Source organism: Bos grunniens, chromosome 22 (assembly GCF_055505025.1).
Source record: "Bos grunniens cultivar Pamir isolate PY7600 chromosome 22, Bosgru_T2T1.0, whole genome shotgun sequence".
Lineage (NCBI taxonomy): Eukaryota > Metazoa > Chordata > Mammalia > Artiodactyla > Bovidae > Bos > Bos grunniens.
The window spans coordinates 22,402,716-22,429,309 of record NC_141186.1 but is presented as its reverse complement, the minus strand read 5'-3'; the positions used below and the strand labels follow the sequence as shown (position 1 = coordinate 22,429,309).

The 26,594-nt window shown below is 38.7% G+C and overlaps 1 long non-coding RNA gene and 1 pseudogene across 1 annotated transcript in view; both read right to left on the bottom strand.

Moving 5' to 3' along the window:
• Positions 1–26,594, bottom strand: part of LOC147348211 (uncharacterized) — a 314,743-nt gene that overhangs the window by 196,819 nt on the left and 91,330 nt on the right. The window lies entirely within an intron of this gene.
• On the bottom strand, positions 9,931–10,828 carry LOC147348212 (high mobility group protein B3 pseudogene; annotated as a pseudogene).

Genomic DNA, 26,594 nt, shown 5'->3' with positions numbered 1-26,594 from the left:
CAGATTGCTGATTCAGACTTAATTTAGTTTCAGAGTTAACTAATTAGAAGAAAAAGTGTCACTGGCTCACTTCTTTGGCAGGATCTGCAACTAAAGAATCTATGGTGTTAACGACAAAGAAGATTCAAGGAAAAATCAGTGTTTATACTGAAAATCAGAATCAATATGATTTTCTTATTTTCCTGAAGCCTGCATATACGATTCAGGATATCCAAGACCAATGGAAGGAAGTTAAAAGGAAACAGAATTCTCATTAATTAAAGCAAATAATTAGGAGCTGGTCAACAAGGAAATGGGTTACCTTATAAAAAGTAAATACCCCAACAAAAAAGGTACTAAAGAAAACAGACAGAGGATGAGATGGCTGGATGGCATCACTGACTTGATGGACATGAGTTTGAGTGAACTCCAGGAGTTGGTGATGGACAGGGAGGCCTGGCGTGCTGCAATTCATGGGGTTGCGAAGAGTTGGACATGACTGAGCAACTGAACTGAAAGAAAACAGGTAAGAGAGACTTGGTCTCAAGATAGTTTTGAAAGTCACTTAAACTTTCAATGTTCTGTGATCTCAGATTCAGATCATAATTAATTAAATCCAATTTCACCTCTCTAGGTATTACAGAAAAAGTATTTTCCCTGGTTTAAAATATGCTAGACATTTTTCCATGTGCTTTTAAAAATATATTATTAATAAAATCATTCTATAAACTTCTCTGATTTAAAATAAGGTATGATCATCTTATGTCACATACTAGATTTTGTTGGTAAAATTTAGCTGTAAGACAGTCAGACCTATGATGCTGTCTTATAAAATAAAAGTTAGGAGTTTCACATATCATGCTTCTTTTATGTATATAAATTTCCCTAGAGAAATTATATTGTATGCAGAATTCAAAAGGTATAATCCTTACTGAATAATCCACAGTTTAAGCTTCAAAGAGATCATCTGAATACCATATGTATACTATATGTACCCCATCTTGCTATAAAGATGGAACTGTGTATGCTCTAAGTGCTTACATGTACACTCAATAACCAATATTGGGTGAATAATGATTTTTAGCTGCAGAAGATGATGATGGGCTTATTTTATTTTTCATTGTTTCTTTGGATCTCATGACAACTAAAGATACTGGTGAATTACTTAACACAAGATACAGTATCCTACTCCAGTCCAGTAACCACCATGAAAGCACCCATGTTTCCTGTGCTGCAAAGAAAGTCTACTGAGAGTCTCTAATGTTCTGAGCCTCATGTCTAGCAGACAGAAACACACACACTGAAGGTAACTTCAGAGTCAGTAATAACAAGAACTGAGCAATTGAAATTTAATATTTGGATCCAAAAACAACAATACAAGGGATGCCACAGTTAATAATGATTACAGTGATTGTAAATTAATATATTTATATATAAATATATATAACCACAAACATGTGCTAATTATCAGGGTTGTGAATTATGCAGGCTGAAACAGGATTTTCTTGTTCTTATATATTCAGGAATGGTTTTTCCATGGAAAAAGTAGTTTATGGTAGGTGGGACTAAATTGAGGAATTCTCAGATTCAACTAGGATGGAGCCACACTGGACATACCAGAAGCAAATGTCTGGCCCTGGATAGCTCAAACCTACCTTTATTCTTTCTCTTTCCCTATGGATAGTACCATTAAGATGACTAATTGTGTCATCATCTGTGGTGGGATAACTTTAAATACACTCAAGATATTACAAGTTCTGTGTTTAACAAACACTGAGGGAGTTTATCTCCTTTACACCAAGACATTAGGACAGTCTGGATCAACTTGGAAGCTTATGCCTATGGGCACCTGTTTTATGTCACAAAATACCAAGACCCTACAAGACAATGATGAGAACCCGAAGACCAACACTGACAAACTTGGGGTCAAGTTTGTGTTGGGAGCTTCAATCCTTCCATTTTTTTCCAGTAAGACTACTCATGTGGGTTGTTACAATAATGGGGTATAGCTGAACTGCAAGAGAACTATAAGGAGCAGGGGCATAATCAATACAGTGGATTATCATCATGTGCTCTTTACATTTAGACAAATTCAAATATATGTTGCTCAGCAAAAGTAATAATAATAACAATTTAAATAATGTAGGCAATTCTGCCTACCATTTCATTCAATAAGTATATGGCCAAGTGTGAGTGGGAAGTAAAATGCAATGACCCACCGTTTCTTAACCAATCTCAATTACTTTGTGCTGAAAAAGAAAGAGGAGAGTGAAAAAATTGGCTTAAAGCTCAACATTCAAAAAACTAAGATCATGGCATCTGGTCCCATCACTTCATGGCAAATAGATGGGGAAACAGTGGAAACAGTGTCAGACTTTATTTTGGGGGGTTCCAAAATCACTGCAGATGGTGATTGCAGCCATGAAATTAAAAGACGCTTACTCCTTGGAAGGAAAGTTAGGAAAGTTATGACCAACCTAGATAGCATATCCAAAAGCAGAGACATTACTTTGCCAACAAAGATCCATCTAGTCAAGGTTATGGTTTTTCCAGTAGTCATGTATGGATGTGAGAATTGGACTGTGAAGAAAGCTGAGTGCCGAAGAATTGATGCTTTTGAACTGTGGTGCTGGAGAAGACTCTTGAGAGTCCCTTGGACTGCAAGGAGATCCAACTAGTCCATCCTAAAGGAGATCAGTCCTGGGTGTTCATTGGAAGGAATGATGCTAAAGCTGAAACTCCAGTACTTTGGCCACCTCATGTGAAGAGTTGACCCACTGGAAAAGACTCTGATGCTGGGAGGGATTGGGGGCAGGAGGAGAAGGGGACGACAGAGGATGAGGTGACTGGATGGCATCACCGACTCGATGGACATGAGTTTGAGTGAACTCTGGGAGTTGGTGATGGACAGGGAGGCCTGGCGTGCTGCAATTCATGGGGTCACAAAGAGTCAGACATGACTGAGTGACTGAACTGAACTGATATGATTAAGACCAATTTTATTGAGTATTTAGAGGTAATATTTATTATACCCAAATTTTTTCTTACACATTGACTACGGAAAATAGCTTCTCTGTAAAGATGCAAATTAACTATTTAAACTTAACTAAAATTTTCTCCATGAAGAAAATGTGAGAAGTTATCTGTTCCCATGATTCCAGGAATTCAGGAAGTTAGCAAAGTTTCTAAGAGTGTACTGAGTCAAACTCTTCTCTTTCTTCTCTATACAATGTTGGTTGAATTTTACCCAATTCCAGTAAAAGTTTAGATTTACTCCAGAATCTGACATCTACTGAAAATGACCCTGAAGGTAACAGATACAAATCAGTAAGTCATTAGCATCTTCCAGGAGGACCTGAACTGTTGTACTACACAATGGAAAGTAGACTGTAGATCTTCTGAAATGGTAAAACAATTAAGAAGAAACACAGACTTTATAGTCAGGAAGCACTTGAGTAAATCTTTGTTAATTTTAAGATTTGTGCTGCACTGAAACATTGATTTTCTTCTTCAGACATTTGAGTTCTTGTCCAAACATGTGCTTTTTTTTTTTTTTTTTTTTTCATTCAGAATATGGTGAGCTTCTTAGGCCCAGGGACTATGTCTTATTTGCTGATATATAATTTCCAGTGCCTGCTATATTGAAAATACTCAGTAAGTTTTTAAAAAATGAATAAATAGAATTATGGATTTTAAACTGAAGAAGACACAATTTTAAAGAGGTTCTGAATAAATGAAAATCAAAGTTATTTTCAATGCAGCAACTGTGAGTAGTCATTCATCTATACTCACCAAACACAGCAATGCACACAGGGATGATGGTATCTGAGTATGCGTGTCAATGATAATGAAAACATTAAATTATTAATAACATAGAAGAAATCAATAATTTCTTTTAATTTTGAATGTAATGTATACTAGTAGTTTATCTTAATCTTCCTCTGGACCTCACTTTGCCAAATAATGCTTGAACTTAACAGAATTAACAGTATTTGCTGACCATGCGCCTGGACCTTAACATGTACTTCCTTGAGACACCCCAAAGTTACTATCTTGTACTGACCCTTGATAATAAAACCTTTTTATGCACAAGTGAGGTTTTCTCTAGAAAACCTTACCCAGGGCAGAATTCTAGGCAGTAGGTTTTGAATAAAACATTTGTTTAATGAGAGTACAATAGGCATACATAGGCATCTGAGATGATGTCTGTAGTAGTTAAGAGAGCAGGCTGGGAGACACACTGCTCAGGATTAGATCCTGGATCATCTCTCAGTGCCTTTTCAAAGAGGTCACTCTTTGAGCCTTATTTTCTTCATGTATAAAACAGGATTAATAAGAATCATTACTACAGAAAGCGTTTGTGAGGATTAAATGGGGTCATCATTGTAAAATAAAGCACATGGTGTGACCCCATTCTGCCAAGAGCTGTCCAGAGTGCTTTGTTTGTATTCATTTGAATAAATATCACAGTTAATACATGTTACATGCAATTAAGGTTAGCTATTGTTAGTGATTACTATTATTAGTTTTGACTGTATGAAATTACCAATAATTCACCACTTTGACATACAAAAACAACAGATTTAATGGGTTTTATCTGATATTCTATGGGCTTAAGACACATAGGTGATTTGGTCAAGTTACTCAGTTCTGTTCAATCAGAAAATGGGATTTGTACAGCTGTCTGTACAATCAAATCCCAAATACTAATCCATTGGTAATAGTCTCTGAATATAATAAGTTGTATTATATTGTATTTGTGTTCCTGGTCCGATCTTAGGACAGAGGAAGTTAATTTAGGAGGACTGAAATTGGGAGAAGGAGGAACTTGAATATGCCACACGGGCGTGTTTCTATTCCTCTCTGATTATCACACAACTGCCTGACCACTGGCCCACTCAAGTCTATCTTTGTCCATTTGGGAAGAAATGATAATGCCTACGGGAAGTGATTCCAGGAAAATTTTGAAAAGATAAGCATCTTAAAACAAAATGCATTACATTTCTAAAAGAGCAGTCATCATCATCTTGGAGTCAAGAAAGATACTCCCGGGGCATTCCTGACAAATATAAGCTGATGCTATGCTCATTTATGCTATGCCCACTAAATAGGGTCTGAGTTTAGCCAACAGATGGCTGATGGACAGGTGAGAACATGCATATGTTGTGATGAGACAAATGATAGAAAAGGTTAAATTTTACAAGGTAGGAGAAAAAAGAACAGGAGGCCAGGATTAAACACTCAGGTTGTCTAAGAAGTAAAGTCAGGAGAAAACTAAAAATAAATTATCTACCCTTATCTGAGCTGACACTATCTCCCCACCCTCTCCCTAATCCTCTATCCCTTTGGATCAGTGATAACACTTTCCACACCTCCAGCTGTCCCAGTGTGCTCCTATTCTTTGGCTGGCCTAAAAATCACATTTCTCTCATACTGAGATTATCTCAAACTGCCTTTTTCTGCCTAATATGAAGTGACTGCTTTCAACTGAGCATCTGCAAAATCAATTTTCTTCACCCTTCACTTTGGAACACATTTTTAAACATAGTTCCAGTAGCTGTTGTACTTAACATCAGTGAATTGCCCTCCAATTTAACTTTTCCAAATAATCATTGATATCTGTAGAGATTCTTAATCCCACACTAAAAAATGTCCCTGAGTTGAATAATTACTTTTTTTAACAAAAAAATAAATATTCTCTATGCTTTAAACAGTTATTTAATTAACTAAGAATCCTTATTGGGAGGTGGTTTGTTTTTTCATTTTTGTTTTTAATGAAATGAACACAAGCATTTACACAGGAACTGCTGGATGCTAATCATTTAGCTGGAAAAATATATTACCTGGCTAATGGAAACACTAGGGAAGCACAGAATAAGAACTACATGTTGGCAACAGCAATACATCTATAGGCGGCTCCAATTACCAAGTAGGCTTGCATTACTACAAACAGAACAGAAGCAAGAGTTATAACAGCCTTCCAGCCTCTCTAGAATTTACCATATAATGCATTCAGGCCTATGAAAGCCAATAAGGAGTAGCTTTGGCATTACTGAGAAATGCACTGTTAATATAAGCCCCAAAGGCATGTTGAACAGAAAAGTGACCAATGATAGCAGTAACAATCCCCTACATTTGTAGAATACTGTACCCACTGACCTCCTTTAATCTTGACAACAACCCTAAGATATGGGCATTATAAATGAAGTTAAAAAGGTTAACGGACTAGCCAAGATCACGTAAATAATAAATGGGAGCAGTCAAATTTTATTCAATATTACTCAATGAACTTTCATTGATTTCTCACCCTGTGCAACTCTTCGTGCTGAGCACTAGGGATACCAGAAAACAAGTCACAACACCTGCCCCACAGGGTATATAGCCTGCTGAAAACAATAAGGGGTATTATTTATTCACAAACCTGGTGTGTTTGAGAAACCGGAAGAAATTGAGAGAGGCCAGTACCTGGACAGTGAGAGAGCCTGGTGACAATGAAGAAGGGATGGGTACCATGATGTAGGTTACTTCCAAGCACAGAAAGAAGTTTGGATTTTTTCAAAAAATAAATAAATTTAATTTTTTAAAAAAGCATGTTTCTAGAGAAAGACAAATGTATGATATCTGTTAGATGTGGAATCTAAAAAAAAGGGTACACATGAACTTAATTACAAAACAGAAATAAATAGAGACACATACATAGAAAACAAACTTACGGTTAGTGGGTAAGGAGGAGGGAAGGATACATTGGGATATTGGGACTGACATATACACACTATTATATATAAAACAAGGACCTACTACAAAGCATAGGGAACACTGCAACACTCTGTAATGGCCTATTTGCAAAAAGAATCTGAAAAAGAGTGGATACATGCACATCTATAACTGATTCACTTTTCTGTTCACCTGAAATTAAGAAGTTTGGATTGTATTTTACTAAAAGTAGAAGCTAATGGTGAATTTAAAGCTAGAAGTGGCATGAGATGCTTTTTATTTTGAAAGAACTCTGGTCACAGCTTGGAGAATGGATTGAAAAAAAAGCAAGAGTGGAAACAGACCAGTTTGAAGGTGAGAGGTGAAAGTGTTGGGATATATTTAGGCTGTATAACCAAGTGACTTGTTGTTAATTAAATGTGCAAGATGAGGATGAAAGGGAAATCAAGGCGACTTCTAGATTTTTGGATGGAGCAGCTGAGTCACTGATGATGCTATATCAGGATTGGAGAGACAGAGAGAGTAATAGGTTTAGTGGCAACAAGGGTGAAATAAATAATTCTGTTAAGGTTTGAAATGTGGGAAAAGAATTTAAAATGCAGTGTGATAAACGCCACTGAGATACAGGCATATGCTAAATAATGTGAAAAGGAAGAGAAAGATTAACTCTATGAAAGAAAGTCAGGGAAGCCTTCACAGGGAAATGAGGTTTAGCTTGTACATTTAAAAACAATCAAGAAATGACCAGTGAGTGAGAAGGACACTTGAGGCAGAAAGAATAGCACATGCGTAAAGGCAGAAAGTACAAAAATAGTTTGTGCTGAGCTTCACCCTATTGCACCAAAGCTGTTTCTGGAGGGCAGCTTGAGGTTTCTGGACCTAGCAAGGTGGTGAGAATAATATGAGGTGATAAGTATATGACTAATGTAAAGGACAAGCTTAAAATTATGAAAACAAGAAGAGTATTAAATGCAAGATTAAAAACCCTGAATTCCAGTCCCAACTCTGCCACTAACCAGCTAGGCAGATACTTCATGTCTCCTGGTTTATTTCTTCATCAGAAAAATAAAAGCGTAAAACTAAGTTATTTCAAAGGTAATCTATAGATCTGGGAATCAATAAAACTGTGGTTAGTTCTTGTGCACCTATATTAAAAATATATATTTATACAGGTATACATAAAATGTTTGTTTCTATTTATACTCATACACACACACACATACACACACACATAAACATTTCACCTTACTTCAAAAAGGATTTGAGTCAGCCTAAAGAAATATATGGCAAACCTAGACAGCATATTAAAAAGCAGAGACATCAGCTTGCTGACAAACATCCGTATAGTCAAAGCTATGTACAGATATGAGAGTTGGACCATGAAGAAGGCTGAGCACTGAAAAAATGATGCTTTCAAAGTGCTGTGCTGGAGAAGACTCTTGAGAGTCACTTGGACTGCAAGGAGATCAAACCAGTCAAGTATAATCATTGGAAGGATTGATGCCGAAGCTCCAATACTTTGGTCCCTTGATGCGAAAAGCCGACTCATTGGAAAAGACTCTGATGCTGGGAAATATTGAGGGCAAGAGGAGAAGGGGGTGAAACAGCATGAGATGGTTGGATAGTATCACTGACTAATGGATATGAATTTGAGCAAACTCCGGGAGGTGGTGAAGGACCGGGAAGCCTGGCATGCTGCACTTCATGGGGTCGCAAAGAGTCGGACATGGCTGAGCTGACATGATTGAACTGAACTGATACATAAAAATAAAAGAACATTTATGTAGATATATATAAATACGTATTTTTATACAGGTGCAAGAGGACTACTAATCATAGTTTTATAGATTTCCTGAACAAACATAACAAAACAGAAATAGATTCATAGATACAGAGAATCAGCTAGTGGTTTCCAGATGGGAGGAGGGAAGGGGGTGGGTGAAAGAGGTGAATGGGATTAAGAGGTACAAACTTCCAGTTATAAAATAGGTAAGTCACAGGGATATAATGTACAACAAAGGGAATATAGTCAATAACACTGTAATAACCTTCTATGGTGACAGATGGTAACTGGACTCACAGTGGTAATCATTTCATAATGTATAAAAATATTGAATCACTATGTTGTAAACCTGAAAGTAATATAATATTGAAAGTCAACTATTCTTCAATAAAGAAGAAAAATACCTACTGTTGTGTAACAAAGGATTTATCTTGTCTTGGCCCCTGGTCCCCCGGAGATAACCTCTAAATCTTTAGAACTTCCTGAGTGATAGGAAGGCTTTGTTATTCATGAGTCTCTTGCATCATGCCTGATTTATACAAATGAGATGACTCAGGATGAGAGTTAGTCAAGGAAAGACCTACCCACAGGATTAGAGTGTTGAGGCTTTGAACCAGCCCAACCTCCAGGGAGGAGAGGGGGTGTTAAAGACTGAGTTCAATCACATGGCCAATGATTCAATTAATCATGCCTCTGTAATAAAACCCCAACAAAAACTATGGACACTAACTCTCAGATATGCTTTTCTTTTTAAATGTAATACTATTTGTTTAACTTAAGAAACATTTCAGCATTCTAAACACACACACAAAAAATAAGAGAACATTGCAGATGGTGTTTAGTACAGAAGGTTCTTGAACTTTCACTGGTGCACTGGCTCTTTGCTTTGCTGATAATGAAGAGTGCTACAGCTTGTTTAAGAAAACAAAGAGTTTAAAACTATCACACTTCAACTAAAAAGGACCCAAAACACTTCTCATGCCAGCTGACCTCCCCTTCTCCACAGCTAAGAATGGCAGTGGGGTGTTATGTGGCTATGTACAAAAACAAGACAACCTGAAGCTAGATGGATGCTCAGTGCAGTGTCCACAGGTCCAGCCCCACAGTGCATGCCCTGTGCTACAGCCCCTCTAGAAGGCATAGCCCCCACAACCTCCACACCAAGCAAGGATGGTCAAGAGTGTAACTCAGTTGCTTTGTTCTTTTTACAAACTATAGATATGTACAGTTGAGAATTCAGGATTTCTAGCCAATGACCACAGAGTTAACACACCACCTTACTAATTAAAAAAAAAAAAAATGCCAGAAACATCCAGAAACATCTTTAAATGCCTTGTCACACCAACAGCAAAGTGCACGAAATGAGAACACAAGAGCCTTTTCATTTTAAAAATGTTTGGAAATATGTACAGCTTTGATACAGTTTCCGGGTGTTCCAGACACCCATGGCCACTTCATGTAAACCTCTGACAACTGCTAGAGCACTTTGAGAGACTACAATATGACTGTGATCCAATTGGGTAATTAAACCTAACAAGGGCAACCGACACATCTTGGGCAAGAGGTATATAAATCACAGCACTCCCTACTCTAAGGTATTCACAATCAGACAGATAACAGGGTTTTTTGTTTGTTTGTTTGTTTAATTCCTCCTCCTCCTCCTCCTCCTCTTCATCCTCCTCCTCCTCCTCCTCTTCTTTATCTTTATCTTCCTCTTTCACCTTTTCCGGGCAAATTTAGCAGGACCCTTAGCACCATCAGACTTCCCTTTAGACTTATAGTCTGTGACATCCTCTCCTTCAGCTTCGATGCCTTGTTGACGTATGGCTGCTTCTCACTGTCACTTAAGTTATTCCACATCTCGCCCAGCTTCTTTGCCCCATCTCCAATAGAGATGCCAGGGTTTGTAGACTTGATCTTGGGGCGGAGTTCAGAGCAGATGGTGGTCTCTTGGGGGCATTAGGGTCCTTCTTCTTTTTGCCTCCCTTAGCTGGTCCGTAATCCTTCATTTCCTGATCATAATGAACTTTATCCCCCTTTGCCATTTCATCAAATTTAGACTTCTCTTTCCTGGACACGGTCTTCCACCTCTCGGAGCATTACTTGGAAAATTCAGCAAAATTGACAGGGACCTCAGGGTTTTTCTTCGTATGTTCCTCTCTGCATGTCTGCACAAAGAAGGCATAAGCAGACATCTTTGGTTTCTTGGGATCACCTTTAGCCATCTTGACTGTATTGTTCGCTAGTCAGCAGCGCAGGGCATGACACGCGGCTCAGCTTTGCGCTAGCTGCCTGGATGAGAGCTGCCTCAGCTAGCTTCCTCGTTGCTGAACACATCAAGTATTGGGGAAGGGTGATGTATTCTACTTCCCTTCCAGTTATCATCCTAATTGTCTATTGGGCTGGTTCTGATTGACAACTTTTATGATAAAGCTGTAAATACAGTGCTTTCCAGAATTCTGTGAGTCATTCTAGCAAATTATCAGATCTAAAAGAGTTAAAGCAACCCTTATATTTATAGCCAGTTGGTCAAAGTGCAACTGGTCTGAGGACTTCTGAAATTGTGGCTGGTATTAGAAGTAAAGGTAATCTTTTAGGGAATTATGCCTTTAATTTGTGGAGTCCATGCTAACACTAGGTGCTTGGCATCAGAATTGCACTGCAGCATAATAATAACAGAAACTAAATAAATAAAGAGCTACAGCCATGAGGAATAGGGATATAAAAATGAAGAGATAAAAATAATGAGGTCAGTACTTATATCCTAAGAATGAAATCCAAGAAAACTTTATAAGGATTTCAGAGGCAGCACAGTGTGGTGGTGAAGAACAAAGGTTTTAGCCAGACTTCAGGACTCAAATTCCACCACTGCCCTTTACCATTTGGGTGACTACAGGCAAGTCGCTTAACTCTCCAAGCTCTGTAAAATGAAGATAATAATAATGCTCTATCTCAAAAAACTATTAAAAGAATTGACTTAATTCATAAAAAGTGTTTAAAGCCATTTCTGACATATAAGAACTCAAGACTCATTATTAGAATGGACCACAATGGCAGGCCACTGTCAACACATCAAAGAACAACTTAATGAAAATTATTTTTTTAAAGAAGATGCAGTCCAGATGTGAAACCCTAACAGTTTATCACAGCACTGCCCAATAAAACTTTCTGAATGACCAAAATGTTCCATATTTATCCTGTCCATTATGAAGACTTACAGCCACATAGGGCTATTGAGCATTTGAAATATGGTTGTTTTGACTAAGGAACTGAATATTTATTCTATTTAATTTTTATTTTATTTAAATTCAAATAGCCACATGAGACTAATGGCTACCACATATTGGACAGTGAAGACAACTAGGGAAAATGAGAGCCCACATGCCCTCTGAGTGCTCTTTCATGAACAATATTTATAACAGTCAAGCTTCCAGCAAGGACTGCAGATGAGGATTCAAGTCCAAGTTACTGGTTAAAGGCAGAATCATGCGTTCAGTGGGTATTCAAGAAAAGAACAGGTTTAATATTTTGTTATATAAGTCAAGAAGCCTACCAATCAGGCATGAGCCTGGAGAAAAGCCCACTTACTTTGACATGGAGTTGGGCCAAGGTAATATTTGCAGACAAGGTTTTCCTCAGAAAACAGCCCAGAATTTACGACAATTTATAATTAGAAGAAGCCCCAAAGTTCTACAGACTTTATCAGGTTGTGGTGAGAATTAAAAGAGAAAACGCATGTAACTGTTTAGCACAGTGCCCTCCACAACAAACATTCAATCAATTTTACCTCTTTTATTTAAGTGAAAGTGGAGAGTGAAAAAGTTGGCTTAAAGCTCAACATTCAGAAAACGAAGATCATGGCATCCAGTCCCATCACTTCATGGGAAATAGATGGGGAAACAGTGGAAACAGTGTCAGACTTTACTTTTTTGGGCTCCAAAATCACTGCAGATGGTGACTGCAGCCATGAAATCAAAAGACGCTTACTCCTTGGAAGGAAAGTTATGTCCAACCTAGATAGCATATTCAAAAGCAGAGACATTACTTTGCCAACAAAGGTTCGTCTAGTCAAGGCTATAGTTTTTCCTGTGGTCATGTATGGATGTGAGAGTTGGATTGTGAAGAAGGCTGAGCGCCGAAGAATTGATGCTTTTGAACTGTGGTGTTGGAGAAGACTCTTGAGAGTCCCTTGGACTGCAAGGAGATCCAACCAGTCCATTCTGAAGGAGATCAGCCCTGGGATTTCTTTGGAGGGAATGACGCTAAAGCTGAAACTCCAGTACTTTGGCCACCTCATGTGAAGAGTTGACTCATTGGAAAAGACTCTGATGCTGGGAGGGATTGAGGGCAGGAGGAGAAGGGGACGACAGAGGATGAAATGGCTAGATGGCATCACTGACCCAATGGATGTGAGTCTGAGTGAACTTCAGGAGTTGGTGATGGACAGGGAGGCCTGGCGTGCTGCGATTCATGGGGTCACAAAGAGTCAGACACTACTGAGCGACTGAACTGAACTGATCATCATTATCAGAATTATTCTGTGCTATAAAATATGCCTGTAACAACTTCAATTGGAGATGTTAATTATCTCAATACAGTGCCCATGTAGCAACAATATTGAATTGAAAACAGTATTATTTACTGCTTAACTCTTAAGAAAACCTAGTGGTAAGTAAACAAGTTGACTTTCTATATAGGGTTCTTAGATTGTGACCAACTAAATGCTTGCAGAACTCTGTCAAAACTGATGATCTTTGGGTTTTGAAGTAACTAAAGTAATTAGATCAAAGAGCCATTGTTTGTGGAGGCTACTCTAAATTTGAGAAAATAAACTATATCATCAGCATTTAGGCAAATGTTTATCTGCCTGATCCCTATAGCAGGGATGCATGAATTTGGCTCATCCAGGAATAATATCAAGTCATTAAGATCCACCTTAAGGGGGAGAATTTAAAATACATTGTATTTTGTCCCCTTTAAGATACTATCTAATCTACCAAGAAACTTACTCATGCCAATGACCTGGAAATCTGGGTAGTAGTGTTATAAGTCTCACATAAGTATTAATAGCTAGGATTCTGTATCTAGAGCATAACCTATTGCTGTACATAAGCCTAGGATTGATACAAGGTCAATAAAATCAAGGTTTCTTCAAGGTTCCTAAGAAACTTATTCGCTAACTGATGAAACTTATGTAATGTTCCCCAGTAAGACAAGAGCTGTGTCTACGACCCACATACTCCTGAAAAACACTGTCTTGAGAAGCCTAGAGTAGCAGCTTATAAAAAATGAAATTGGTCTACATCTATATGGAATCATTTAGAGAGGTCACAAAGTATTTTTTACTAAAATCATCCTATATTTTTGTTTTTGTTTACCTCTAGCCAATAGGAGTAACAAGTAGTGAAGTGAAGTGAAGTGAAAGTCACTCAGTCGTGTCGACTCTTTGTGATGCCACAGACTATATAGTCCATGGAATTCTCCAGGCCAGAATAATGGACTGGTTGGCCTTTCCCTTCTCCAGGGATCTTCCCAACCCATGGATCGAACCCATGTCTCCACATTGGAGGCAGATTCTTTACCAGCTGAGCTACAAGAGAAGCCCAACAAGTAGACAAGGATCTAAACCTATCATGGACAGCAATGCTGAATATTCCAAACACAAGTGACCTGGGGCTTTCTTTAATCAGAAACTATAGCTGGGACCCAGACTCAGGTCTTCAATTTCAAGGCAGTTGATGCTAGGAGTTTTGTCAGCATCACTCTTCTCTGAGTGGCAACAAATAAACTAAGAATTATATGGTTTTCATCTCTGGTGACTTAGCTACAAAAAAAGAAACACTGACAACTTCAATGTATACTTACCACCAACTCAGAATTGCAATAAGAATCAAAAAATACTATGACGGTAGCAGCTGCTGCTGCTAAGTCACTTCAGTCGTGTCCGACTCTGTGCGACCCCAGAGACGGCAGCCCACCAGGCTCCGCCATCCCTGGATTCTCCAGGAAAGAACACTGGAGTGGGTTGCCATTTCCTTCTCCAACACATCAAAGTGAAAAGTGAAAGTGAAGTTGCTCAGTCGTAGAGCTGAAATTGTTCCTTTGAGGTATCTCAAGTGATAAATAATAATTTAGATAAATATCAGTTATGGAACAGTAAAAAACGCTGCATGATTAAATGATGTACCAGTTAGGAATATTTGAGGCTACACAGAGCTGAAAACATGACTATGGTGGGTTAAATATTTAGAAGCTTATTTTTCCCCACATAAGAGGAAGTCCAAATGCATGCCGTTCTTGTTTCTGGTTTAGTTGACTCCAGAGTCTTTGAATTCCCTTCATATTTCCCTCATGGACACAGGTTGGCTGCTACAATTTCAACCAATAGGTCACATTCCAGCTTAAAAAAATAAAAAGAAGAAGTGGAACCTACTGAAGAATCCATCTCTAGATCAAAAAATCTGTGCGTAATCATCCAGGCCCACCACAGGCAATTGCAAGGCTTTGCCTGACAGGCCTCATAGTGGAAAGCTGCCCTCCCCGCACCAGACCTGCTTATCACCAATGCACTACAATTTTCTGGAGAGAGAGTTACCATCAAGGAAACCCACCTCTATTCCACCCATCTGAGCCAGCCATGTTCATACACATATCAGTATACACACATCTAGCCCAGGCGTTTCTCTTCAGAGGTCCCTTTATCAGAGGCCTTGGCTAACGCACTTCGGACACCTCCAGCAACCTCATTACTGGGACTGGATTAAGGCATTTTCTCCATGGTGAGTAGTACTTTTCTACTCCTTACCCTTTTCCCCCTCCCTCTACCATACCCCCCGGATCCATGAGAAGACAACAGCCCTCCTCAGCAATGAAACACTTCCCCTCATCTGCACCACATGTATCTGACCCTTGTTAGGCATTGCTCCATAGGGAAAAATGGAGCACCTGGGAGCCAGTGCCACTTTTGCCTCTTGCTTGCACTGTCACAATAAATAAAGACTTGACTGATACTTTCAGAATGGCTCATTGTCCTAATTGACCACCTCAACATTTGGCAGCCTGTCACCTACATAAGAAAAAAAATCATCCCAGAGACCCTACAGCAGACTGCCACCATCATGGCCTTAACTGAGATACACATGGGCATTCTAAGAGAGTAGTATCTACAGCGAGAAAAGAATTGGTGAACCAACCATCAGTGCTTGCCATAATTTGGAAATGAGTTCAATGGGGAAAATTAAGCTCAGGAGTTCAGAAAGAGGGAGAAGTGTGCTCTGAGCCACAGGGAGATCATTTCATCAGCCAGTCAGTCCAGTTCAGTCACTGAGTCATGTCTAGTTCTTTGTGACCCCATGGACTGCAGCCCTGTCCATCACCAACTCCCGGAGTACACCCAAACTCATGTCCATAGAGCCAGTGATGCCATCCAACCAGCTCATCCTCTGTCATTCCCCTTCTCCTCCTGCCCTCGTTCTTTCCCAGCATCAGGGTCTTTTCAAATGAGTCAGCTCTTCACATCAGGTGGCCAAAGTATTGGAGTTTCAGCTTCAACATCAGTCCTTCCAATGAATACTCAGGAACCATTTCTTTTAAGATGGACTAGTTGGAACTCCTTGCAGTCCAAGGGACTCTCAAGAGTCTTCTCCAACACAACAGTTCAAAAGCATCAATTCTTCAGCACTCAGCTTTCTTTATAGTCCAACTCTCACATCCATACATGACTACTGGAAAAAAAACATAGCCTTGACTAGACAGACCTTTGTTGGCAAAGTAATGTCTCTGCTTTTTAATATGCTGTCTAAGTTGGTCATAACTTCTTCCAAGGAATAAGCATCCTTTTATTTCATGGCTGCAGTCACCATCTGCAACAATTTTGGAGCCCCAAAAAATAAAGTCAGCCACTGTTTCCACTGTTTCCCCATCTATTTGCCATGAAGTGATGGGACCAGATGCCATGATCTTCATTTTCTGAATGTTGAGCTTTAAGCCAACTTTTTCACTCTCCTCTTTCATTTTCATCAAGAGCCTCTTTAGTTCCTCTTTACTTTCTGACATAAGGATGGTGTCATCTGCATATCTGAGGTTATTGATATTTCTCCCAATAATCTTTATTCCAGCTTGTGCTTCACCCAGCACAGCGTTTCTCATGATGTACTCTGCATAGAAGTTAAATAAACAGGGTGACAATATACAGCCTTGACGTACTCCTTTCCTGATTTGGAAACAGTCTGTTGTTCCATGTCCAGTTCTAACTGTTGCTTCCTGACTTGCATATAGATTTCTCAAGAGGCAGGTCAGGTGGTCTGGTATTCCCATCTCCTTCAGAATTTTCCACAGTTTACTGTGATCCGCACAGTCAAAGACTTTGGTATAGCCAATAAAGCAGAAATAGATCTTTTTCTGGAACTCTCTTGCTTTTTCAATGATCCAGCAGATCCAGATGATCCAGCGGATGATTTCATAAAGGAGATCAAACTTCAAACTGTGTTCTGAATGATAGATAAGGTTTGGAGATCAGAGGGCATGACAGATGGACACATAGACTAAGGAAAGGTTGTTGCAGAAGAAATGAGCTCCTAGGATAGAGAAAGGAACATCTCACTCTTCTGAAAATAGGACAAACAATATTTAGATTCAAGAAACTGAAAGTAATTGCCCAGCAAGGGTATGGGAAAGCCACTCTTATGGAAGAATCTTTAGCAGGTCTAGTGCTGGCAAGTAAACTAAGAAATGCCTATAAAACAATTGCTATTGTTTAGTCAAGCATGTCAGTAAACATTTAAGCCAAACATGTTAGTAAACATACATGCCAAACAAGTGCCCTTAATACATGCAGATTACACTCTTTGGAAAAATCAAGTGAAAAATTCTTTGTGCAACAAAAGGAAGAAAGCACCATCCTGCAACTAGCTCAGCTTTAACTCCCGCTGAGATCCACAGGGTGTCCATTCATAAGACCAAAGCAGCATATGGCTCTGAAAATATAAGCCTCTGGTCTTACAATGAACAGAGTAATCTTAAAATTAAAACATCAAATCAAAAACACTTCTGAATAACAACTAGTTTAAGTAAATTGCTCTTATGTTTTTGTTTGTTTTAGGCTTTTTGTGTGAGAAGAGAAAGGGGGGCACTGGTCAAAGGGAAAATGTATTCAAAAATGGCAGCAGATAAGATCAAAGTAAAATTTTCTCTATATTCCCTAAGAGGCATGTTTCTCCTGTTCCTTACTAATTGGCAGTGAAGGTCTAAGCAAACAGTGGTAACAAAACCAGTGAGTGGAGCTTTTTCACATAAGAGGCAATTGGACACCAAAAGCTCAAAGACTAAGATCTTTCCTGCTATGTCCAAGTAAACTACACCAGAAGGAAATCTATAGTGAAAGTCCCCATTCAGGATAGTTCTCAACAGTCTCATTTAAAAACTAGATACTTTTTCTTATCTGACCCCAATTGGTAATTAGATATCCTGCTTATTAATCTATCCAAGTGACTATTTCTGAATATTAAAATGTGGGATTATTTCATCTTGCAATTATGTTGGCAATGGAAGGAAATAACAAACTGTAAACCTACAGCTGTAACCTCCTAAAAGTTAGGAGAATCATGATGGCCCACTGAAAAAGGAGACATTTTAATTAATATGCCTCCCTGTGGCTTTGCCTTTCTTCTTGTATGCTCAGCTAGAATAATTAGAGGAAAACCTGAGGGGCGCCTACCCCAGAAGCCTCACTCTGCCTCTCCAGCTGAGTCTCACTCTTGGCTGGCAACTGTCTCTACTGACGGAGAGACTCAGCATGAGCTATAATGTACATCTGCTCTAGGGGATGATCCCTCCAGAGAGCCACCAGGAAGTAGCCTGTTCAAAAAGCAAAAACAATTAAAACCCTACTCACTTTAAAGGAAGAAACAAGAAACAATCATTTAAGAAAGATACCTTCCAAGCTATTACCATGTGATACAACTTCGTCTTTAGAGTTTCTCCTTCTTTAACAGCTTTTTAAAGTATAGTTTACAATAGTGTAACATTTACCCATTCGGTGTATACAGATCAAATAACTTTTAGTAAATGTACACAGTTGTAAACATCATTACACTCAAGCTTTAGAACACTTTCATCATCCCCCCAAACTCCCCTTGTGTACATTTGCTGTCAATCCCTACTCCCAATCCCAGCTCCAGGCAACCTGCTTCTTGTCTCTATAGTTTTGCCTTTTCTAGCAATTTCCCATAAATGCAATCACACAGTATATATTCCCATGTTAGTTTTACACTTAGCATGTTTTTGGAGTTTATCCATGCTGTTACATGCGTAATTCACTCCTTTTTACTGCTGAATGGCACTTGTTGCTTAGATATAACTGTTGCCTACCTATTCCCCAATTGATGGACATTTGGATTGCTTCCAAATATTCCAAAAAGAGATATTGTGTGTAACAAATATTTGGATACAAGTATTTTCATTTCTCTTGGGCATATTCCTACCTAGAAAGGAAAATTTTTTGGTCATTTGATAAATGTAAGTTCAACTTTGTAGAAAACTACTACGCAATTTTTCAAAGGAGATTGTTTCATTTTCCACTTCCATCAGCAACATATGAGAGTTCTGGTTTCTATGTATCCTCAGTAATTAGTATTCTCAGTCTTTTCTGGTAGCATGTATTTTAGAGATGTGTAGGGGATTCTCAATGGGATTTCAGTCTGTATTTCCCTAAGGTCTAACAATGTTGAACATCTTTTCATGTGCTTATTTGCTATTCACAGATCTTTTTTTGAAGGGTCTATTCAAATTTTTATCCATTTTTAATTGTGTTGTGTGCCTTCAGATTATTTACTGTACAGGATTTCTTCATACTCTGAATATAAGTTCTTTATCAGATAATTTAAAATATTTTTCCCATTCTTTTTACTTGTCTTTCCTTTCTGTTTTCTCAATGGTGTCGTTTGAAAAGTAAACATTTTATCTTTCATTGTTCATGTTTTTTGTGTCCTAAGAAATTCAAAGTTATCAATGTTTTCTCTCCAGTTTAATTCTAGATATATAATATGTTAAGCTCTTACATTTAGATCTATGAATCATTTTGAATAGAACTTTGTGTATGATGTACTTTTGCTTTGCATAGAGACATCCAATTGTTCGAGTCGAATTGAATAAACTCTCTTACTCCTACCCCACTGAATTATCTACAAGTCCGTAAAAGATCAAGGGGCCGTGTATGGGTTTATTTGTAGACTCTGTATTGTTCCAGTGATTCATAGTCTAATGCTAACCCCACATTGTCTTGATTATTGTGGCTTCATACTAAGCTTTGAAAATTAGGTAGCACAACTCCTTCGACACTGTCCTTTCAAAATTGCTTTGTTTATTCTAGTTACTTTCAATTTTCAATTAAATTTTAGGATCAACTTGTCAATTTATATTAAAAAGCCTGCTGGGAATTTGATAGGGACTCTGTTGAATCTATAGATCGGTTTGAGAAAAGAATTGCCATTTTAACTAAATGGAGTCTTCAAATCCATGAACATAGTCTATCTCTCACTTACTTGCTGCTGAGTCACTTCAGTCGTGTCTGACTCTGTGTGACCCCATAGACAGCAGCCCACCAGGCTCCCCCATCCCTGGGATTCTCCAGGCAAGAACACTGGAGTGGGTTGCCATTTCCTTCTCCAATGCATGGAAGTGAAAAGTGAAAGTGAAGTCGCTCAGTCGTGTCCAACCCTCAGCGACCCCATGGACTGTAGCCTACCAGTCTCCTCCATCCACGGGATTTTCTAGGCAAGAGTACTGGAGTGGGGTGCCATCACTTACTTAGGTCTTCATTACTTTTTATAAGCAAAGTCTTAGAGTTTTCAGCATACAGCTTCTGCTCCTTTTGTTAAATTTATGCCTAAGTATTTTGTTCTTTTTGATTACATAATAAATAACATTATTTTCTTAAATTTATTTTTAGATTCTGAATTGCTAATATATATAGAAAATACTAATTGATTTTTAGATACTGATCTTGTAACTTGTGATCTCTTATTCTTGCTTTATTGCACCGAGTAGAATTTCCAGTGAAGTACTGAATAAAAGAGGCAAGAGCATATATTTGTTCAAATATTAAGGAGAGAAAGCATTCAAGCTTTTAATATTAAGCATGTTGTTAGCTGTAGCTCTTTATCAGGATGAGGAAATTTTCATCTATTCCTAATTTGTTGAGAACTTTTATCATGAATGCATGCTGGATATTAAAAAAAATTTTTTTTTATGTTTACTGAGCTAATCACATAGTTTGTGTCCTTTTTCTCTGTTAACATGGTACATTACACAAATCAATTTTGGGATAACCTTGCATTGTAAGAAGCTTAGAAGTCAGCACTTCATCCTAACAACAAGTAAAAAGATAAAAGAGTTCTTAGATCCATCAGAGAAATGAGGCTACAGGACAAACTGCTGGTCTAAAAATTGGAGAGAATGACAGGCAGATACAGAGATACAGTTTACAACTTACTGGAACAGAAACCCGCAGGCAGAAACATCCATGGTAGGGCTACTTGAACTGTAGTTAACAATTGCTGGTGGTTCAGTGCGCACAAGTCTGAGAGACCACAAACTCCAAGGGGACCCAGTCATGGAGTAGGAGCCACACTTTTCTAAGTTTTACCTCTAAGAACTTCATCCTGTTTTCAATGTGACTATGAGAGAAAAACTCTCTTGTGCTTCCCGCAGGCAGGGGAGGGGAAAAAGGTATCATTTTGAAATATATCAACCCATTCCGTCTTTCTTAACAAGGCCTGCCTTCAGGAGAAGCAATTTTACCAGAGACTAACTTACATGGTAGAAGAGAAGCACGAACTCCAGCTCTCTCTAGCCATCCTATTCCACCTAAGTGGTGGGGGAGGGAGACGTGAGGTAGCAGATACTAGGCAGCACTGTGGAAGTTCACAATCCAGGGGCATGGGCTCCCCAAAAGACTGAAACCAAATCACAGACTATAATATTTCCCCTTCTCTCCACACATTATCACTACATTATTAATGCCCTACTTACCACAGTTTCCTTTCACCCAGTATATCATAATCACGTACACACACCAAAAAAAAGTTATACTGAATGGTAAAGACACAATTTGAAGATAGTGAAAACACGTTAGAACCATATTCAGATGCAGCAGAAATGCTGAAATTAAAAGTTTTTTTTTAAACCCATGATTAATGTGCTAAGGTTTTTAATGGAAAAAGTAGACATTATGCAAGAGCAGATGGATAATGAAAGCAGAGAGATGGGAAATTTAAGGAAGAATATATAAGAAATGATAAAGATCAAAAACACTGTAATAGAAATAAAGAATCCCTTAGATGTGCTTATTAGTTATACTGGACACAGCTATTAATTTTATGAAGAAAGAATCTCTCAGCTTGAGGATATAACAATAGAAACTTCCAAAACTGAAAAGCAAAGAGGGAAAAATGACTCAAAAAAGAACAGAAAAGAATATCCAAAAACTGTGGGACAACTACAAAAGGTGTAACACATAATGGGAATAACTGAGGGAGAAGGAAGGGATAAACTAACCCTACATTCCTAGAATAAGTACCGTTTAGATGATGATAATCCTTTTCACACGTTGCTAGACTCAGGTTGCCATTATTTTGTTAAGGTTGATTTCTTCTATGTTCATGAGAGATACTGGTCTATGGTTTTCTTTCCTCCTGATGGCTTTATCTGGCTTTGGTATCATGATAATACTGTCTTCAATTATATTAATTAAGAAGGTCTCACATCTATTTTTTGAAAAAGTTTATGTGGGATGAGTATTGTATTTTCTTTAAATATCTTATAGAATTCCCTAGTTAAACCATCTACACCTGGACATGTCTTCATGGGATACTATTCTTTTGACGATTCAGCTAAATCTTTGGGGAACTAGGATATGGGTAGCTCTACAGTTGTCTTTGAGAAAACATAAATTTTTACTTTCATGAAGTTTACACAAGTCAATCACTCCATAATAAGCACGATTTCATTATGCACAGGACCATGGTGGACAAACCATTGACTGGTATTCAAATTCAGCTTCTGTCTTTACCTGGTAGGTGGTACTCAGTACTCAGGCATCGTAAGCCAGAGTTTCCTCATTGCAAAATGAAAGAGTAGAAGAGTTCTAAGATCCTTTCCATTTTAAAATAATTTCGTCCATGATAAAAGAGTAAAAGTGAACTTTGCCACACATGACAATCTAAGAAAAAATTTTTAAAACTCACAGCACAGACAAAATGTTATTCCTAATTTATAAGGAAATCCTAAAAATTAAGGAGAGGAAAGAGAACAAGATGGCTGAGGAGTGGGTGGACGTGGAGTACATCTCTCTCCACGGATACATCAGGAAGACACCTTCAGACACCAGCTGAGAGCAGACAGGAGTACCTGACCAAAGGAAAAGAAAACATAGAACCATGCAAAACTTGGTAGGACAAAGGAACTAGGGGGAAAAACAGGAGTATTAGTAGGACTGGACTTGCTCTAGGAGGGTAGGGGAACCAAAGCAGGAGTTTGTTCCCACATCAGAGCAATTGTCTAAGTCAGAGGAGAAACATTTAAGGCTGAAAGTGAAACAGCTGATCTGTGGCAGCCTAAAAGGAATGAGAATCAGACAGTCCTTACTGCAGCCATACATACCCTGGACAGGGACACAGGTCCCCTGGAAGACGCAGTGGCTGGGAGCTGGAGTTTAGGGATTGTGAAGCAATCCCAGGGCAAGGCCTGCTGTTGACTGTGGAGAGACAGATAGAGGGGATGTGAGGGAAGAGATTGTGGTGGGAAATGCCTGTGGAGGAAAGCCAGGCAGTCATGGAAGGAAGGCGTTACTGCTGAGTCACGCATAGGGGGTGGAGCCATCACCATAGCCTCTCTCTCTCCACATGCCAGCATGGGCAGCTGAACAATAGACAGGCTGGCCAGTCAAACATGTGATGCACTGAACTACAGAGCAGGACCCCACCCAGGGTGCCCCTTTAAGTGCCTGACCCACCAATCTACAGAGTAAGATCCCAGCCAGGAAGACCCCTCTATGTGCCTGACATGCAGAACAACACAGAAGGACCGCAGGCAAGGGAGCCCTCTAAGTGCCTGAATGGGTGGAGCTACAGAGAAAGATTGGCCAAAGAGGTGTTCTGATCCCCAGCTACAAGAGGCTCAGAAAAAGACTCTGATAGGGCCATAACTCCTGCAGCAGAAGCAGTCCATGCTCCTGCACAGTTGGAACTGCCAGGGTCCCCGCAAGCCAAGCAGCTGCATTATCTTAATGCTCAACTCTCACTGGGGCAGAGCTGCCACAGGCAAAAAAAATCTTGCATCTACATGCACAGGGTCACTTCGCTAGAGCCCAACTCTTTGCAACCCTGTAGACTGGGGCCTTCCAGGTCTCTCTGTCAGGGAGGGGGGTTCTCCAGGGAAGAATACTGGAGTGTATTGGCCAGTACTGGTTGACATACCCTTCTAGAGCACTATATCTCCTGCCACCCTAGCCACCAACTCCCCTGAGTACTGATGAATGGATAAAGAAGCTGTGGTACCTATACATAATGGAATATTACTCAGCCATAAAAAGGAGTACATTTGAGTCAGTTCTAATCAGGTTGATGAACCTAGAACCTATTATACAGAGTGAAGTAAGTCAGAAAGAAAAAGATAAATATTCTAATGCATATATATGGAATCTAGAAAAATGGTAATGAAGAATTTATTTCCAGGGCAGCAATGGAGAAACAGACATAGAGAATAGACTTATGGACATGGGGAGAGGGGAAAAGAGGGTGAGATGTATGGAAAGAGTAACAAGGAAACTTACATTACCATATGTAAAATAGATAGCCAATGGGAATTTGCTGTATGGCTCAGGAAACTCAAACAGGGGCTCTGTGTCAACCTAGAGGGTTGGGATGGGGAGGGAGATGGGAGGGAGGTTCAAAAGGGAGGGGATATATGTATACATAAGGCTGATTCATGTTGAGGTTTGACAGAAAACAACAAAATTCTGTAAAGCAATTATCCTTCAACAAAAAGATTTAAAAAAAAAAGGAAGAAGAAACTCAAAAAGCAATAGAAAAAGAAAGTCCAGTTGTCATTTAGGATAAATATTTTCTATCCATGCAATTAAATACTATGTAATTGTAAAATTAATAAAGTCCTATGCATTAATATGTGCTGGATGAAATGTTATACAACTATAAAATACAACATGGTATAAAAAGAGAGAGAGAAGGGGGCTGCTGCAGTACAGATCTCCAGGATATATTACTAAATGGAAAATGTGATGTAAAACAATGAATATAGAATATAATGTTCTGAGAAAAGAAAGCAGGAAAGTAAGAATGTATATTCACATTTTTTTGTGTATAAAATAAAAAGACTAGAAGTACAAACAAGAAACTAATAAAAATTATTAACCACAAAGTTGGGAATGAGGGGACCAAAGTAGATGAAAGAAGCCTTAATATATATTATTTGGAAACAATTTTGAAGTTTGAACCATGTAATGTCTTACTTATCTTTTAAAGAGAAGTACTACTAATGAAATTCAGCAGGGGAAAGTTTAAAGGTTTATACCAGAAAGTGGTAGAAACTAAGAAAATTATTTCTAGAAGAAACAAAATTTCATGACTTTCCTATGGCCTGATTTGAGACACCTACTTTCACATTTCCACAAGGGATGGGAACTTCATTTTGAAATATTATTACTTGGTCAAAACATTCAGTTGAGCCTCATGTTGCTTGCTTCATTCAGCATAGTGGCCACTTCTGGGAAGAGAGGAAGAGAAACAAGAATCTGGTGGGGAGGATTTCACAGGCGCTTGAACTGCATCTCCATTTTATTTGTTTTAAAAATAAAGATATTTATTATATAACAAAAGACATGGAGCAAAAGTGGCAAAATGCAGAGATTTGACAAACCTGGGTGGGTAAGGGAATTGTGTCCTTTTTACTGAAAACACCAGGACTCTGAGAAGAACAGTAGAGTTTATTTAAAACAAAACATTTCATTGTTTTCTGTGGACAAGACATACAGGGAAGAATAAACGTGTTTGAAACCAAAATCACGAAGACTTTGGCTCATCAAGAAGTCACGATATAAAGCCACGTAAGGTCGCTAAGCTGTGAGTGCTCAGAACAGAGCAAAACTCGGCCTGCATGAGTGCCCTGCTGCTGTGAGTGGGGCCAAGGCCAGGACATCAAATGTCAGAATCCATGTGAGGGCATCAATTCACTAAACAGCCAGAAGCCTATTGTTCTTATAATTCCTGCAGGCAATGAGCATAGTTTCCAAATTGAAAACTAGACCAAGTAACCATGAAGTCTTCAGAGACAACATTTTGTTCATATTTCATGATTTCTTTTTAGGGAAATGCACAAGGTCTAATTACACAAGCTGTTTATTCTCATTAGCCTTTTGGGTTTCAGCATGTGTGGGTTTTCTTAAGCTTTTCTCACTACTAAATTCAGCCAAATTCATGCTCACAGAGGAAGTCAGGTTCCAGCTCTACAGCAGATCTCCAAGCTACCCAAATCCATGGGGGTAATCAAAAACACTCTGCTGGCTGCTATAGGACTTATACCTTTTCTCCTGAAAATAACTGTAGCAGGATTGATGTCAATAACACACACTCCCTCCACAGGCTTAGCCTAGAGTATTTAACCACAATTACTCTCCTGAGCAAGATCTTTTTTGTCATTTTGCAAAGGTGAAGAGAACAGAGGGTGAAGAGAACAGACTACTAATATAAATAATTACCTCATGTTATTCAACACTTTCCAAGTTTCAAAGCATTTTCACACATTTGATATTTACAACAATGAGAGGGAAGGCATTTTTACATTCCTATTTTATGGATGAGAAAGCTGAGGCCCAGGGAAGTTAAGCAGTACACCTTTGTCTTCTGCCCTCATTCCAGACTTCTCACTATGCCAGATATCTGGGAGGCTTAAGTCAAAAAAACAGATGGCATGACTTTACAAATTCCTTTCCATCCATATGATGCAAATTCCCCCATAATCATGGTTGCCAATGTATCTTATCCTATGGATATTTTGGAGACCAGTCTCCCCAAACCACTCTTCCCCCTCTTTTACCTGCCCTAGA